The sequence below is a fragment of the Bos grunniens genome, chromosome 7 (genome assembly GCF_055505025.1).
Source record: "Bos grunniens cultivar Pamir isolate PY7600 chromosome 7, Bosgru_T2T1.0, whole genome shotgun sequence".
NCBI lineage: Eukaryota > Metazoa > Chordata > Mammalia > Artiodactyla > Bovidae > Bos > Bos grunniens.
The window spans coordinates 11,544,474-11,560,809 of NC_141171.1; the positions used below are offsets into that span (position 1 = coordinate 11,544,474).

Here is a 16,336-nt window from a genome sequence, read left to right on the forward strand (position 1 = left end):
TTCAGAGCAAGAAGTTGGAAGTGATCCTGAGCCATGGTGGGGATCGGACCCCACTCCAAATGTCCAAGACAGCCTCCTTATTCCATGAGGTTTTTCCTCCCCAGGTGTCTCTTAAATTGGGGTCTTCCCTACAAAAGCAACAAACATTGGGCAACAAAGTAGAGCCCTGGTGATGAAGGAGATGTTTAAAAGTAAAGAATGGAGCCATATTCATTGGTCAAAAGAAATGACCTATCAGAGGACATGGAGGAAACTTAAACGTATTACCGAGTGAAAGAAGCCAGTCTAAAGAGGCTGCAGACTCTGATTCCAACTATATGATATTCTGGAAAAAGCAAAACTAAAGAGGCAGTCCAGAGAAACTTGTTGCTGGGAGTTCTGGTGGAGCTGGGAGGAATGAGTAGGTGGAGCACAGGAGGGCTTTCAGGGCAGTGAAACTATTCTGTATGAAACTTTCATGGTGGATCTGTGACATCTTGCAAGAGTGAAGCCTAATGTGAACTGTGGACTTTAGTTAGTAATCAATATTGGTTCATCAATTGCAACAAATGTACCACAGCAATGCAAGATGTTAATAATAGGAGAAATTGGCAGGAGAGATATGCAAACTGTCTGCACTATTCATCCAGTTGTCTTATAAATGTAAAACTGCTCTAAAAAATAAAATCTCCTAATTACAAAAAAAAAAAAGTAGAGTGACTTCTTGGGGCTGAATCGTGCTCCACTGTGCAGGTGTTCTCTGATGATCAGAAGGAGCCGATTGCTTGAGCTGCCATGAGTGTACTAAGCAGTGAGCTTCCAACCCACTAGCAGTCATGAACTACTCACCTTGAGCAGAGCTGAGGACTAGCCTGGCCTGCTTCTCTTATCCAACTCAGAGGTCTGTCTCCAGGCTCCCTTGGCAAGAACTATCTTGGTCTCTCCTATATTAGTAAGCAAACTGGACCTTAGTTTCACTGTCTGTAAGTGGAGCTATAATATGTAGTAGTCAGGACAGCCTAGGTTATACTACATAACAAACAAGCCCAGATTGCTGAGCTATAAGGGGCTGTGTTTATAGGTTCCAGACACACTGTTTGTCAGTAGTCAAGAAAATGTGATTTTCAAAAAAGGATCCGTTATATACAGCAGGCCCAGGTTTGCAGCAGATAAGAGGGGCAGGGCAGATATTTCCGAGTTTCCACGGTAGAAACAGAAAACCCAGAGATGCAGACACTTTCATAAACGTGGCTGCCTGCCCCCTGCCTGGAGCCAAACAAGGAGACTGAACAGTTTCAAACTCAACCTCTCCCAGCATCCACTCTCCCAGTCCCAGAGCAAGCCCCATTCTGTTTTTCTCCCTGCCCCACATTCCTTCAGAGCTGGACGTTAATAAACTCATCACTGATGAGCAGGGAACACATCTGCTGAGGTTTTAATTACAGCAGAAAATTGGCCCAATTGGTATTTAATGTAGAGTAAGTACTGAGTTAACTGGTCAGGGCAGGAGTTGCTGAGGTTTGCATGGAGGTGTCCTGAGCCCTGCCCGGCTAGGTATCCCTGGGAATCTCTGAGGGCAGGTGGGGGCATGGTTCTGGTTCTCTGGGGGCTTCAGGAGGACCTCGCAGGCCCTGGAAGAGGAAGGGAAGCAGGCTGGGTGAAGAGGTGAAAGGACATTTCTAAAACCTCAGCTCAGAGCTCTGCTCTCTGGCCTTGGGAATTTTCTCCCCTGTAATACTTGATCACCAGCTCGTACAGGCAGCAATAGAGGAAGGGTTGGGGATCCCACAAGAAGGTGTAGGAGGTGGGGAAGGCAGTGGAGGTCTGCTAGGACTGGAAGGATTGGGCCCCCAGATGGTCAAGTTTATGCCAAATGAATTAAACTTTCTGAGTGAGGACTGGGGAGGAGAAAGCTCCCTGTCCTTTTACCCAGCTTCCTGTGTCTCCCCCAGAGGATGTGATAGAGCCAAACCTTCCAGGAGAGCTAGTGCTCATGAGAGAAAGAAATGAAAATCCCCAAACAATCAGAGGAAACAGGATAGGAGGAAACAACCCCACCCAGAATCCACTGTGGTTTATGAACTTTCCATACATTCCTGGTCCCCAGGATGACTGCATCTCACCCAGAGAGACAGTTTAGAAATCAGAGCAGAGTCCCTGGAGTCAGGTTGCCAAGACACTGTCTCTGACAGTGTCTCTTACCAGCTGTGTGACTGAGGGCAAGTGACTTAAACTTTGCCTCAGTTTTCTTACCTGTAAAATGGGGGTATAATTTCAAACCATTAGGCAAGACTAGGCCCAGCTGCAGAAACAAAAAAACCCAGTGTCTCAGTGGCTGAAAATCACAAAGTTTATTTCTCACTCATGTTTTATGTCTATTTTGGGTCATTGAGGGGAGGCTTTGCACATCATAGTCATTAGTGGAGCATTCACATTCTGGAACATTTCTGGCTGTCACACCAGAAGGACATAAGAGCTTTGGAAGTTCCTGCACAGGCAATTCGGAGAAGGCAATGGCACCCCACTCCAGTACTCTTGCCTGGAAAATCCCATGGATGGAGGAGCCTGGTAGGCTGCAGTCCATGGGGTCCCTAAGCTCTAGCATGGGAATAATATGTGTCAGTTTCACTCACAGCTCCTTGGTTAGAACTAGTCACATGACCTCACCCACAGGATGGGCAGGAAGCACCATTCTTGGCCAGCAGCACTGGCGGTTGTGAGTCCATAATGAGTGTGAAGTGCTGAGGATCAGGCCTGGCCTGTAGTGAGCACCCCGTGCGTGTTCCCAATTTTGTGTTTCAGCAGGAAAAGTGATTCCATTCAGATGCCTGTTGTCCTTCTGACACTGGTTGAGCAGGATCAAGATGGACTAGTGGCCGGAAGCCTGGAAGGTACGCTCCAGGTATGCACCAGGTGTATCCCAGGGATGTCCAATCACTGAGGTCCAGGCCAGGGCATACTTGTGCCTGATCCTGAACCTGGACAAGACCATAGAGTTCCATCATGTATTCTGGGCTGGGAAAGGTGAGCTGGAGCCTGCCCTGGGCCAACAGGCATCCCCCAATCCTACAGAGACGCACCCCACCCCACATCATCCATGCTCCCTGGGCAAGGGCAAGTGCTCCTGTCGGCAGCCCTGAACCTTTGGGAGAGTTAGGAGTCTGCCATACCCCGCATTGTCCTTCATGTATCTGCTGACTGACATCCTTTTCTCTTGATTCACTTGGAACCGAGTCCTTTCACTCACTCAGTTCTCAACCCAAATAGAGGAAGTGACAGATCACAGGTAAGGAAACAGGCTGTCAGAGGCAAAGTCACCCACTCAGTGTCTGCCAGCAGAAAGGGATGGAGGCAGAATTCAAATCCAGGCTGCTCTGTCTACGGAGCTTGAAAAAATGTCTCCAGGAAAAAAAAAAAAAAAATGTCCCCAGGGACTTCCCTAGTGGTCCAGTGGTTAAGAATCCACCTGCCAATGTAGGGGACACGAATATGATCCCTGCTCCGGGAAAATCCCATGTGCCGAGGAGCAAGTAAGCCCTCGAGCTCCAATTATTGGAGCCCAGGTGCCCTAGAGCCCAAGCTCTGTAACGAGAAGCCACAGCCATGAGAAAGCCGAGAGCTACAGCTAGAGAGCAGCCCCACTCACCATAACTAGAGAAAGTCTGTGTAACGAAGACCCAGCGCAGCCAGAAAATAAAATTAATTAATTAATATTCTAAAAATGTCACCAGCCTGCCTCTCTGAGGCTGCCCCTGCGTCCCCCACTAGCCCCCAAAGTGTCCCACCAGCCTTCCACAACCTTCCCCCTCAACCCAGCCCCTGAGAGCAGCAATCACGCAGAGGTACTGGTTTTACCATCATCCAACCAGAGCTCCCTTCCAAAGTGGGAACTGAGGCCTCTTAGGCATCCAGGTAGCCCCCCCCCAAAAGGTCACCATCACCCAAGGGCTCGAAAAGCACTGGCCACTCTAGTGAAAGTCCAGGCGCCCTCCACAGATGCAGCCTAATTACACCAACAGGGCCCAGCCAGGCAGCTCCTGGGCCGGGAGGCTTCCTCCAGCAGCTTCGGCTTCAAGGAGGCACCAGAGAAGTGCAGCTTGCCAGTTATCCAGCCCCTGTGGGAACGGTGGGAGGCCTCGGCCAGCCTGACCAGGAGGGGCCCTTTACCTGGGCTTTGTAGCCACATCGGTGGATTCCCAGATGGGGAGAGGAACAGGCAGTGTCCTGGCATGCTAGCAGGTACAGGGAAAGAAGTGCCTGCCTGCCCTTCCCAGGGGGATTCATATATATATATATATATATATATATATATATATATATATACACACACACACACACATACACACACACACACACACGTGTGTGTGTGTGTGTGTGTGTGAGAGAGAGAGAGAGAGACACCACACTGCCCCTCCTCTGTTACAGGGGGCCGAGAAGCTCCCCCCACCTCAAAGCTTCCCAGGCTTCCCAGGTTTGATTCCTGCAAGCTAAACCCTGCCTGGGGCCTCCCTGCCCAGAAAGGGCAGGAAAGGAGAGTTAAGGAGGATTTAGAGACCCGCCCACCTGCTGAGAGATTAGATGAGATCAATATACAGAGAGCTGGGCCAAGATCCCCTGGAGGGGCTCGTTAAGACCCGTGACCCTGAGAGGTAATTAACAGGCTTGCAGGGGTTGGGCGGGAGTACCACCCCACCCCCACCCAAGTACTCAAGCAGCCCCCAAAACGAGGGCTGGAGTCCCGGCTCCCTCCTTACTCCTCCACACCAGCCCTCGGTTTGGAATCTGGGTCTTCCATCCAGGTATGCTCCTGGGGTAGTCTGGAGGGAATCATCCGAATAGTCACTATCGTTTATTGGGTGCTTGCTGTGTGCCGCTACCTGTCACACAGTTCTGACCACAATCTGGGAGCAGTCACTAACACATCTACTTTTCAGACGGGGCACAGAAAAGTGGAGGAGCTTGTCCAAGGTCACATCACCAGTAAATGATGAAGACTTCCGTGGTCAGAGGATGAGATGGTTGGATGGCATCACCGACTCGGTGGACATGAGTTTGAGTAAGCTCCAGGAGTTGGTGATGGACAGGGAAGCCTGGCGTGCTGCAGTCCGTGGGGTCGCAAAGAGTTGGACAGGGCTGAGCGACTGAACTGAACTCCCTGGTGGTCCAGTGATTAAGAATCCATCTGTCAATGCAGGGGACACGGGTTCTATCCTTGGCCCGGGAAGACCCCATACCCCGCAGGGCAACTAAGCCGGCGCACCACAACTTCTGAGCCTGCGCTCTAGAGCCCTTGAACCGGAACTACTGCGCCTGCACGCTGCAGCTACTGAAGTCCATGCGCCTAGAGCCTGTGCTCCACAACAAAGGAAACTGCCGCAACGAGAAGCCAGGGCACCACAACAGAGAGCGGCCCCCACTCGAGGCAACTAGAGAAAGCCCACAAAGCAACAAACACCTGTGAAACCAAAAATGAAAATAATTAATTTAAAAAAAAAGTGATGAATCTGGGATTCAAATCCAGGCCCTTGGGAACCAAAGCTTGGGCCCCCACCCTTGTGAACTACAGTTTCTTTTACTTTCTCCGCATCCCCTGACCTGCTCAGACTGCTAGACAAGGTAACACCAATAACACCACCATATCGTCCCCAGTCATTTTTATGGCACCTTTAACCACTTAGAAGTCAACTGAGCATCCAGATGAAAGGAAAAAGTAGCTAGGCAATGAACCACGTACTACCAGCCAAAGCACATAGCCCAGAAGGTCTATAAGCTCCAGGAAGATGGGGATCCCATTAATCTTACCTTGAGAAGCATAAAGACCAGCATGGGGTGAGTGGTCAGTATCTTTTAGTGGAGATGAATCGGACTCATGGTTGTGGCCCTGACATATAGCCTATGTACTCATAGAATGGCAACCCACTCCAGTGTTCTTGCCTGGAGAATCCCAGGGACGGCAGAGCCTGGTGGGCTGCTGTCTCTGGGGTCGCACAGAGTCGGACACGACTGAAGCGACTTAGCAGCAGCAGCAGCAGTGATAGTGAAGTCACTCAGTCGTGTCTGACTCTTTGCGACCCCATGGACAGTAGCCAACCAGGCTCCTCCGTCCATGGGATTTTCCAGGCAACAGTACTGGAGTGGGTTGCCATTTGCTTCTCCAGGGGATCTTCCCAGCCCAGGGATCGAACCCGGGTCTCCTGCATTGTAGGCAGACGCTTTACCATCTGAGCTACCAGGGAAGTCACATTTACTCATAGTTTAGACATAATAATAACTACCATAATAGTTGGTTATGTTAAATGAGCGAAGGGAACTAATCAAGGTGGACAAACCAACAGTGATGAAGGCAAGAGACGGGAGGAAATCTTGCCTGAGTCTGGATTCCTTCTTTTGTAAAATGGGTTATCATAAGGGTTACTGAAAGGTGTATCTTTCAAGTGTCTAGCATGGTGCTTGTCACTTAAATATTAACTTGAATTTTTGAGGAGGCCAGTGTGAAAACTACGAAAACAGACACAAAATCTCAAAAAGCATGGCAGCCTAGGAACAACCTTATGAGGTTTGAGGAGAGCTATTGAACAAGATCAGAACTTGTTTCCGCCACAAAAAGCAGGACTAAGATCCTGTTATTTACAGAAAGCCTAATGGGGATTTGAAAAACTACCTATAACATTGATATAAGTAACAAGAGCTGACATCTATCAGCTCCAGGGCATTTGTACCTCCCTGCAATTGAATGAAATGGGTACTGTAATAATGCCATTTATAGAGAAGGAAATGGAAGCTCAGAAAAGTGAAGAAACTTCCCCAAAGTCGCCCAGCATACAGTGGTCAGGCTGGGACAAGTCCCAGCTCTGTCTAACCCCAAATCCTGCCCTGAGAAAGATTAAAAGGATAAACACCTGAAGATCAACAGTGATTTCCTCAAGGCCAGAAGTTTGGGCAGAATTTATTGTCTTCTGGTATACACGGAGTATGTTTCCTGACTGTAATAAGAAAAAAGCCAAATATTAAAAAAATTCTCCCTAAATATAGGTAAGAGGAAAGTTCAAGAGGAAGAAGACTTTTTGGTTAGGGTCCCCACTGGAAGGACAGGAAAGCCTGGCGTCCTGCAGTCCATGGGGTCGAAAAGAGTCGGACATGACTTAGCGGCTGAACAACCGCATGGAAAGCAGACTCTGAAATTTAGGGATGAGACTTAAGGTCTGTTATAAAGATTCAGGAAAGGCCCTTCCTGGATGTCCAGTGGTTAGGGCTCCAAGCTTCCACTGCAGGGGGCACGGGTTCAATTCCTGGTTGGGAAACTAAGATCCTGTAGGCCTCATGGTGTAGCTGAAAAAAAAAAAAAAAGTTTAAGGAAGCTGTCGGAAAAGTTCCTTCATGCAACCTGGGGCCCGGTGAGGTTGGGGAACCATTACCACCCCTGGGAGCAGTGGTTTCTGGTCAGGGGAGTGACCAGTTTGCAGGACAGGCTTAGAGCTATCCCCCCGCCTCTCCCATCCACCATCACCTACTGGGTACCTCCTGAATCCACTGGAAGCCAGAGGACCAGGGAGACTCCAATCCACTCCAACATCCCAGGCTGGATGGAGGGGAATGAAAGTGGGTCTTTTTTTTTCAATTTGGTTGTGCCGGGTCTTAGTTGCAGCATATGGCATCTTTAGTTGAGGCATGCAGGATCTTTTAGCTGTGTCATATGAATTAGTAAAGCCATGTGGGATATAGTTCCCTGACCAGGGATCGAACCCAGGCCCTCTGCATTGTGAGCCTGAAGTCTTATCCACTGGACCACCTGGGGAGTCCTGAAAGTGGGTCTTGAAGGCCACATGGGAACTAATTTATCCTACCTCATATCCCCTGGTTGTTTAAGAGTCAACTCTGGTGGCTCAGATGGTAAAGTGTCTGCCTACAATGCGGGAGATCCGGGTTCAATCCCTGGGTCGGGAAGATCTCCTGGAGAAGCAAATGGCAACCCACTCCAGTATTCTTGCCTGGAGAATCCCATGGACGGAGGAGCCTGGTAGGCTGCAGTCCATGGGGTCGCAAAGAGTCGGACCGACTGAGTGACTTCACTTTCACATATCCCCTCTGGAATGTAAATGAGCAAGGGACAGGATCAGGAAGCCATCCAGACACAAGTCCTGAAGCAGCTGTGACTCTTAACATACAGGAAGTGAGAAGGAGGCAGAGGGCAGGCAGCCCTTCTCTGTACCCTCAGTGGGGGGCCATGGGTCCATTTTAGAGCTGTCAGCTTGGGTGGTTCAAGGGTCCAGGATTACTAAGAGTCTGGGGAATGCTCTCATTTCCAAGAGTGCTCAAACCTCAGTTCCCTAATCCATGAAATGGGTATAACCATGGCTATGCCACAAAGTCACTGTGAGAGTTCGCTACATCATTACACATAAAAGGACCGGGACCATAAAAACGGTAATAGACGTATTGAGTGACAGTTGTGTGCTACAAGTTGTTTAATCGCTTTTCCCGTGTTAATCCACTTAAGTCTCACAATAACACTATAAAGTAGGATTTAGAGATTCAGTTTTGTGAAAGTGGAAACAGGAAGGTTAAAGAATGAGCTGAGGCCCCACAGTGAGGCTGCTGGACCCTTGACCTTCCTTTACCAAATGCAGTGCTTTTTCTACCCACAACCCCATAACTCCCATGGAAAAGAACAGATGAACAAATGGAGGAATGTCAGAGCTGGAGAAAGACTATATTTTCTTGGAGCTGGTGGCGGGTGGCGGTGGGTGGCTAGTATAATAACCCAGGGACCACGTGTACCCATCCCTCTCCTTAAAAAAAAAAAAAAAAGTATTTATTTTTTTGGCTGCACTGGGTCTTAGTTGCAGCTTGCGGGACATTTGGTTGAGTCATGTGGGACCTAGTTCCCTGACCAGGAATCAAACCAGGGCCCTTGCATTGGGAGCTTGGAATCTTAGCCATTGGACCAACAGGAAGTCCCCTTCCTCTCCCTTCTTAACCATTGAGTTCCACTCAGACCTTTCTTGCCAAATCAGGGAGGGGTTTGGGGCAAAACTGGTAGGGGGAAGCATCTTTTTCAAGATCAGAGGAAGGGGGCTTCTCCTCTCCTGATTCTCATTTCACTTTTATGGGGGAAAAGCACCCCCGCCATGCGATGAGATGAAGCAATGGTTCCTGGGGGCCTCGTGGCCCCATTGCCATAGCAACCAGATTCACTAGCAGTTTCTGGTACAGAAACATTGCTTGGACCCACAGCTTGGGCTGGAGAAGTTGAAGGGTAGAAAAGAAACTTTAAGAGCTTTCTTTTGCTCTGAGACTGGACCACTTACTCTTCAGGGCCAGTGGAGACTAGAAGTCCAAGTCCCAGGACACGGGGGAGAGGCACTCCCACCCTCGGCCCCCACTCCTGAATCTGGGGCAGCTGCTTAAATTTTCCAACTTTTGTCTGCACCAAAGACTGTTGTGAAACATCTGAGGAGGGAAGTGTCAGGCAGGATTCACTCAGCATATAGGTCACTTATAGCTCTAGGGGACTTTTTCTTTTGTTTTGCTCTTTTCCTTTTCTTCCCTTTGAATGAGGTATAATTTGCATAAGGTAAAGTGATCAGATGTTGTTTCAGCTTGATGAATTTTTGTGTGTCTATACCACCCAGCTCAGGAGAGGTCAGGTCCATTCTTCCAGAAAGTTCCCTTACGCCCTTTCCTGAAACTCAGTATTCCCCAATCTGACTCTATCATCACGGGTTAGTTTTACTTGTGCTTGAACTTCATGTAAGTGGAACTGTGTGTCCTCTTCTGTATCTTGTGTCTTTCATGTTATGTTCAACCTCTGGTGTTATTAGCCTGTTCTTTTTTATTGTTGTATTTTGTTGTAAGGATTACTGTTTCCTTGCTCTACTGTTGATGGATATTTGAATTGTTCGCAATAATTGGTTACTGTGACTAAAGCTGCTATGAACATTCTTATATGTGTCTTTTGGGAAACACAAGTTCACATGTCTGTTGGGTAAGTACCCAGGAGTAGAACTGGTGGGTAGTAAGGCAGGTGTTACGTGTAGTCTTAGGAGATAGTGCTAGTTTTCCAAAGTGGTTATAGCGTTTCACGTTCCCACCAAGAGTGCATCAAGATTCCAGCTTCTCCACATTCTGTCAACAACACTTAGCATTAGCAGTTTTTCATTCTAGCCATTCTGGTGAGTCTGATATTTCATTGTGGTTTTATTTACATTTCTGTGATGACCAATGACACTAAGCATTTTCCCAAAAGCTTATTGGCCATTTTGATAACTGTCATTTCAACTCTGCTATCAGTTTGGTTTTCTTGATTTGTAGATACTCTTTATATATTCCGAATATGAGTCCTTTGTCAGATATCAGTTCAGTTCAGTTCAGTCGCTCAGTGTCCAACTCTTTGTGACCCCACGGACTGCAGCACACCAGGGTTCCCTGTCCAACACCAACTCCCAGAGCTTGCTCAAACTCAAGTCCATCAAGTCGGTGATGCCATGCAACTATCTCATCCTCTGTCGTCCCTTCCTCCTCCTGCAAATTTCTTCCTTCTGGAAGAACATGTCCTACTCCGAATTTTCTCCCCAGATTTTGGGCTGGGAGTGACCACAAGAACAAGATTATCCTTTCCTAGTTCCATCATCATGAAGAAAGCAGGTGCCCTGCTTTATTGAATATCTGTGATATGTCAAGGACTTTACATCAGTGAAGTGAAAAGTGAAAGTGTTGGTTGCTCAGTTGTGTCCAACTCTTTGGGACCCCATGGACTGTAACCCTCCAGGCTTCCCTGTTTATGGAATTCTCCAGGCAAGAATACTAGAGTGGGTTGCCATTTCCTTCCTCAGGGGATCTTCCTTACCCAGGAATAGAACCTGGGTCCCCTACACTGCAGGCAGATTCTTTACCATCTGAGCCACCAGGGAAGCTCAAAATCAACAGGTCCTGCTGGGATACGAACCCAGGATCTCCTATTTACATCAGTCATACCCTTAAATAGTCACAACATTCTTATTTATTTAACTTACTTATTCAACACATATCTGAAAATCAAACAGGTGCCAGAAATTGTTGGACACAATGAGAACAGGAGTCAGGGTCTAAAAAGAGACTGTGTTCCAGTGGCAAGTGGTGAGGCATACTGTACACATGAAAATACAAAACCAAGGCAGGATCAGAGGGCGGAGGGTGCTGGAAAAGTGGTGGATGGAGAGCAACTGGGGTGGTGGGGAAGATCCCATGGAGGTGAGATGGAGCTGGGGCTTGAAGATGAAAGTCAAACCAGCTATGTAAAATCTAGGGGGAACAGCGCCTCCAGAGGTGGGGGAACAGCTAGCACAAAGGCTCAGTGGGGCCGAAGTGGAGTAAGAAATGGGAGAGCGATCCAGAAGAGGCTGAGTGAAGGATTTAGATTGAATCTAAGAGCCGTGGGGATGGACTACAGCGTCCTGAATACTCAGTCCTGACAGCAGAGAGGGTTGAAGCAGGGAGTTCAAGGCAGAGGCAACTGTGATAAGCCAAGTAATCCTGACAGGGACAGGACAAGGGTGTGGGACACAGAAATGGGAAGAAGTAAGTGAATTCAGGCTCTATTTGAAGCCGGTTATTATGGACAGAGGAGCCTGGCAGGCTACCGGCCATAGGGTCGCAAAAAGTCAGATACAACTGAAGCGACTTAGCATGCATGCACATTATCATCCACAATTTGGAGGGAACAGAATCTCAGAGAGGTCAAGTGACTTGCCCAAGGTCACACAGCTCAGAAATGGGGAACAGGGAAGAAAATTCAAGCCTGACTTGTCAATTATATGAAAGATGTCAGGTTCTGGGCGGAGTGACCTCAGGAGACCCAGAGGTGGGGATCCAGGGTGCTGGTGGGGTACGGGAGGGGGCCTCAGACCCAGAAAATCTACCTGTCCTTAAGTTGGACCCTGCTTGTCCCTGGACTGCAGGGCTGGTAAGCAGCAAGCTACAAATTGAACGGAGACCCAGTGACCAGACGTATGAGAGGTGACCCAAACTAGTCTGGACCCCGTACAGCCAGTGTAGACCATTTAGAGATGACAGGGGCCATGGGTCGTCAGAGACCCTGGAAGTCCCGCCCGATCCTTGTGGGGAGGAGGAGGTTGGGCGCTGCGGCTGCCAGCCCCATTAGCACCAACGTCATTATCCTAGATTTATGTGTATAATTTTTCTCCCCCCACTCCAACCCCCAATAGCTCCAGCATCTCCCCTGGCTGCAAACTAGACTCCCCCGGAAACAGCCGGGGAGCTGCCGGCTTCGCGGTCATTAGCACGCAGGGAAGGGGGTGTGGGAGGAGGGAGCAGTCAGCACGAGGAGGTGGGTACGGGGAGAAGACGAGAGACGAGGAGGGAGGCAGCAAACGGAAAGGAAGGGAGTGAGGTAGCAAGATGGAAGAGAAGAGGGGAAGGAAACTGGGCCGGGAGGGGAGGAGGCGGCACAGCGGGTTCTGGGAGCGGGCGTGTCCCAGACGGCGTGGCAGCAGAAAGCGGGTCCCAGGGGCAACCCAGGATCTCCAGAGCCTTTTCCGGCCAATGCCGACGAGGGGCTCCTTCAGTTCAGGAGTTACTAGAAAACCAGAAGCCCGAAACCCCTTCTTCTAGGAATCAACGCCCAAGGCTGGCTGCCGGGTCCCCGGCGCCCCCCACGGCCGAGCGAGCCCGCCTGCGGGGGCTGCCCCTTAAGAGCCCAAGCCTCCGGGTGGTGGTCGGGGAGGGGGGCCAAGGGCCCTCCATTCCGAGGGAAATCAATGCCGCGTTAATGTAAGATTTCCAGGCCGGGGGCAGGAGGCGCTTCATAAAAGATGTATTGTTTCGACCGCACGCGCTCCTCTCCGGCATCCTGCAAGATGGCGGCGGCCCCGGCGGAGGGGAGGGCGCGGAGCCGAGCCCGCCGGCCCAGGGAGAGGGGGTGGCAGGAGCGGGGAGTGCGGCCCTCTCTCCAGCTGGGGAAAGTGGGCAGAGATGAAGGAAGGGAGGAGAGAGAGAGGGAGGGAGGGAAGGGGCTGGGAGAACGAAGGGGAGGCGGGAGCAGGGCCGGCGGGCTGGGGACGGGTGGCGGGGAGGGCGGTACTGAGGGGGCCGAGGATGGCTGGGAACCGGAAGGAGGGAAAAGAGAGGCCGCGCGAGGAGGTGGCGCCGAGAGTGACAGGAGAGCACGCCGGAGCTGGGGGTGGGAGACAGGCTGGGGAGGTGAGGAGCGGGGAGGGCGGGGGCCGGGAAGGGAGGTGAGCTGGAGTGGGCGGGGCGAGGGAAGGAGGCAGTGAAAGAAAATGGGAGCAGGAGGCAGAGCGGCGCCTGGACCGGAGGGAAGGGCCACCCCACCCCACCCCAAGCTGTCGCGGGGCTCCTCCCCGCCCTCCAGCCCAGGCACCCCGCCGGCTCATTGCTGGTTCCTATGCACTGTCCCCACCCCAAGACTCCAGCCTAGGAGCCCCCCCTTCAAGGAGGTGGCTGCACCCCATTGGCCTGTCTCCTAACCCTCTTGTCCTGGCACCAGGGGTGGCAAACGAAGAGGGAACAACCTCCTCCATCCGTCTCTCTCTGGGCATCCTGCCCTGCCCAGGGACTGGCATGGGGCAATACCCGCAGTGTCCCCCAACTCAAGGCCTCCAGGGTTGACCCCAAAGAGCCCCCTTAGCGGGAAGGAGGTTTGGGTACATCTACATCCATCCTACCTTCTGGAGAGGCATGCGGAGGTTCCAGAGAGGGGAAACTGCGGCAGAAGAGAGCCAAAGTCACAGTATGGAACGCCTCACCCCTCCCAAGTGTCCCACCCTTAATGCCCCCCAGTACCCCCACCACCCGGCTCCTGGCCTACTCCCCATCCTCCGTGGCAACCACGGTGAGTTTCAAGCCCCCCTCCCCCTCTTCCAACCTTCCTGCTTCACCATAGGGGAGCTCCCAAACGCCTGAAAATATCTTTAAATTAGGAAAAAGAGCTAAGCCGCCAGGGTCCTTTGGTCTGCTAAAGGAGGAGCAAAGGCCATGGGCGCCCCCTCCCACCCCCCCTTACTCTGGTTTTGCATTTGAAGCCCAGACAGAGGATCCAGCTGGAACAATGACGGGGGCCTGCCCAGCCAGCCCCAGCTGCTTCCTTTTCAGTGGCCCTGTGCCCCCTGCCAGGTGTGCCAAAATTAGAATGGCTCCCTTCTCGGGCCCTTTTCATCCCCCTCTCCCCCTCTGTCCCCCTCCCCTCCCCCCGGGGGCTCCTGGGGTTTCCGAAGCACTAATGAAGCTCACATCCCTGCCTTTTCTTTAAGCAGATCCTGCCTGGGGGAACTGGAGTCTGGGTCCACGATGGAAATCTGCCCTTGAAGAACTGCCCCCAGGGATGGATTCCAGTGCTATGCTCCACGTAGCACCTTCCCTACCCCACTTCCTACTCCTCAAGCCCCTCTAGGTCCTGGTGACATCCACTCCTCCAGCCAGCCCTCCCAGCCTGCTGGCACTTGCTCCCTACTGTTTCCCATGGGATTGGGCAGTGGGATCTGGCTGCCTAGGTTCAGATCCAGGCCTCACCTCTTTCTGCCTGTATTCCCCCCCACCCCCGCCCCTGGCAGCTTGGTTAACCATTCAGAGCCTCAGTGTCCCCATCTGTCAAACGAGGGTAGCTTTGAAAACCTATGTCATGAGACTTTGATGATGCTGAAAGGTCATATGTGCAAACTGGGTAGAAGAACCCTAGGCCTGTTGCTAGAGCCACACCGGCTCCTCATGTGTGCCAAGCTGCTTCAGTGGTGTCCGATCCTTTGTGAACCCGTGGACTGTAGCCCACCAGGCTTCTCTGTCCATGGGGATTCTGCAGGCAAGAATACAGGAGTGGGTTGCCATGTCCTCCTCCAGAGGATCTTCCTGACCCAGGGATCAAATTCAAGTCTCTGACATCTCCTACATTGGCAGGCAGGTCCTTTACCACTAGCGTCACTTGGGAAGCCCTTATACTGGCCCCTCACTAAATCCCAAACACACCCGGCACGCTCCTACCTCTAGGCTTCCCACTGGATGTTCCTTCCAGATGTCCCCACGGCTCCCTCTTCCCTTTACTCACATCTGTGCTAGTGTGCCGCCTCCTCAGAAGGACCCTCCCAAGCCATCGCCAGGCTGTTTGCCATCACTCGTTTATCACCACCTGGCATTATATTACTTACCCGAGCTTAGGCTCCGCAACCCAAGGGCCCTGGCTTCACAGTTATTGGCTGTGTGACCTTGGGCATGTTACTTAACTTCTCTGAACTTCAATCCCCTCATTTTTAAAATGGGGATAGTAATAAACTGGTCTCATACAACTGTTGGGTGAATAAGTGACTTAGCAGATGGAAAACCTTCAGAACAGTGCGTGGCCCACACTAGGTGGTATTCCCAAAACTAATTTTGTTTCTCTTATTTTTGAGTACCCTCTCTCCTTCCCTCCCAGCCCCACCCCCAACTAGAATGTATGCCCTCCTGAGGGCTAATACTTCAGGGGGCAGTCTTTGTTTTATTCACTGCTCTATTCTCAGTACTCAAATGACCTGGTATCTAATAGATGCTCAATACTTGTTTGTTAAATGAATAAAAGAGGTTCTACTGGACCTGTCCGAGTCTCAGTTTTCTCATCTGTAAAATGGGATGATAATAGCATGTACTTCACAGATGTTGAGGATTCCATGAAATAAGGGCTATTAACTATTTTTTGCAGTAATTCAGTGAGTCTACAAACATAATACCTAGTATTAATACTTAGTACACAATGTAATTGTGTATTATATATGTAATTGTATATTATATAATATTGTATATAATATATAATTCTAGATCTAGAAGCAGGGAGAATTATGAGAGATACCTTTTACTGCCTCCAACACTCTTGGTTTCTTCCTTTGCTAACAGAGTATTTGCTCTGATTAGTTGGCAGATTCCCTGTCCTCTGCTTCCCGCCCAGCCTCCCTTGCTTCTCATTGGCCATAAGTGTGGCTGAGTGACACATTTCTAGCCAATGAAACCCAAGCCAAAGTTGGCTGAGGGGTTCAGGGGAGGATGAGCCTATTATATGAGCCTCCATTGCCTTATCGGAGAAGGTAATGGCAACCCACTCCAGTACTCTTGCCTGGAGAATCCCATGGATGGAGGAGCGGGTAGGCTGCTGTCCATGGGGTCGCTAAGAGTCGGATATGACTGAGTGACTTCATTTTCACTTTTCACTTTGATGCATTGGAGAAGGAAATGGCAACCCAGTCCAGTGTTCTTGCCTGGAGAATCCCAAGGGTGGGGGAGCCTGGTGGGCTGCCGTCTATGGGGTCGCTAAGAGTCGGACAGGACTGAAGCGACTTAGCAGCAGCAGCAGCCATTGCCTTATATATAAAATGGGGAT

At 50.6% G+C, this 16,336-nt stretch overlaps 2 long non-coding RNA genes and 1 other non-coding gene across 7 annotated transcripts; 2 read left to right on the forward strand and 1 right to left on the reverse strand.

Moving 5' to 3' along the window:
• Positions 1 to 1,442: 1,442 nt before the first annotated feature.
• LOC147368385 (uncharacterized) lies at positions 1,443 to 5,410 on the forward strand. 2 transcript variants are annotated; one of them, XR_015166620.1, is made up of 3 exons: positions 1,443 to 1,533; positions 2,782 to 2,881; positions 4,914 to 5,410. It is a non-coding gene; the product is annotated as an uncharacterized LOC147368385 (long non-coding RNA). The 2 variants fall into 2 exon arrangements; XR_015166621.1 differs by having other exon boundaries at positions 1,476 to 1,533; positions 2,785 to 2,881.
• Positions 5,411 to 6,143: 733 nt separating this feature from the next.
• Positions 6,144 to 6,215, reverse strand: TRNAC-ACA (transfer RNA cysteine (anticodon ACA)). The gene has a single exon. It is a non-coding gene; the product is annotated as a tRNA-Cys (tRNA).
• A 6,080-nt stretch (positions 6,216 to 12,295) lies between these two features.
• On the forward strand, positions 12,296 to 15,557 carry LOC147368387 (uncharacterized). Of its 4 annotated transcripts, none has more exons than XR_015166627.1 (3): positions 12,296 to 12,367; positions 14,019 to 14,109; positions 14,250 to 15,557. It is a non-coding gene; the product is annotated as an uncharacterized LOC147368387 (long non-coding RNA). The 4 variants fall into 4 exon arrangements; XR_015166626.1 differs by lacking the exon at positions 12,296 to 12,367 and adding an exon at positions 13,056 to 13,176; XR_015166628.1 differs by lacking the exon at positions 12,296 to 12,367 and adding an exon at positions 13,243 to 13,828.
• The last annotated feature ends 779 nt before the right edge of the window (positions 15,558 to 16,336 follow it).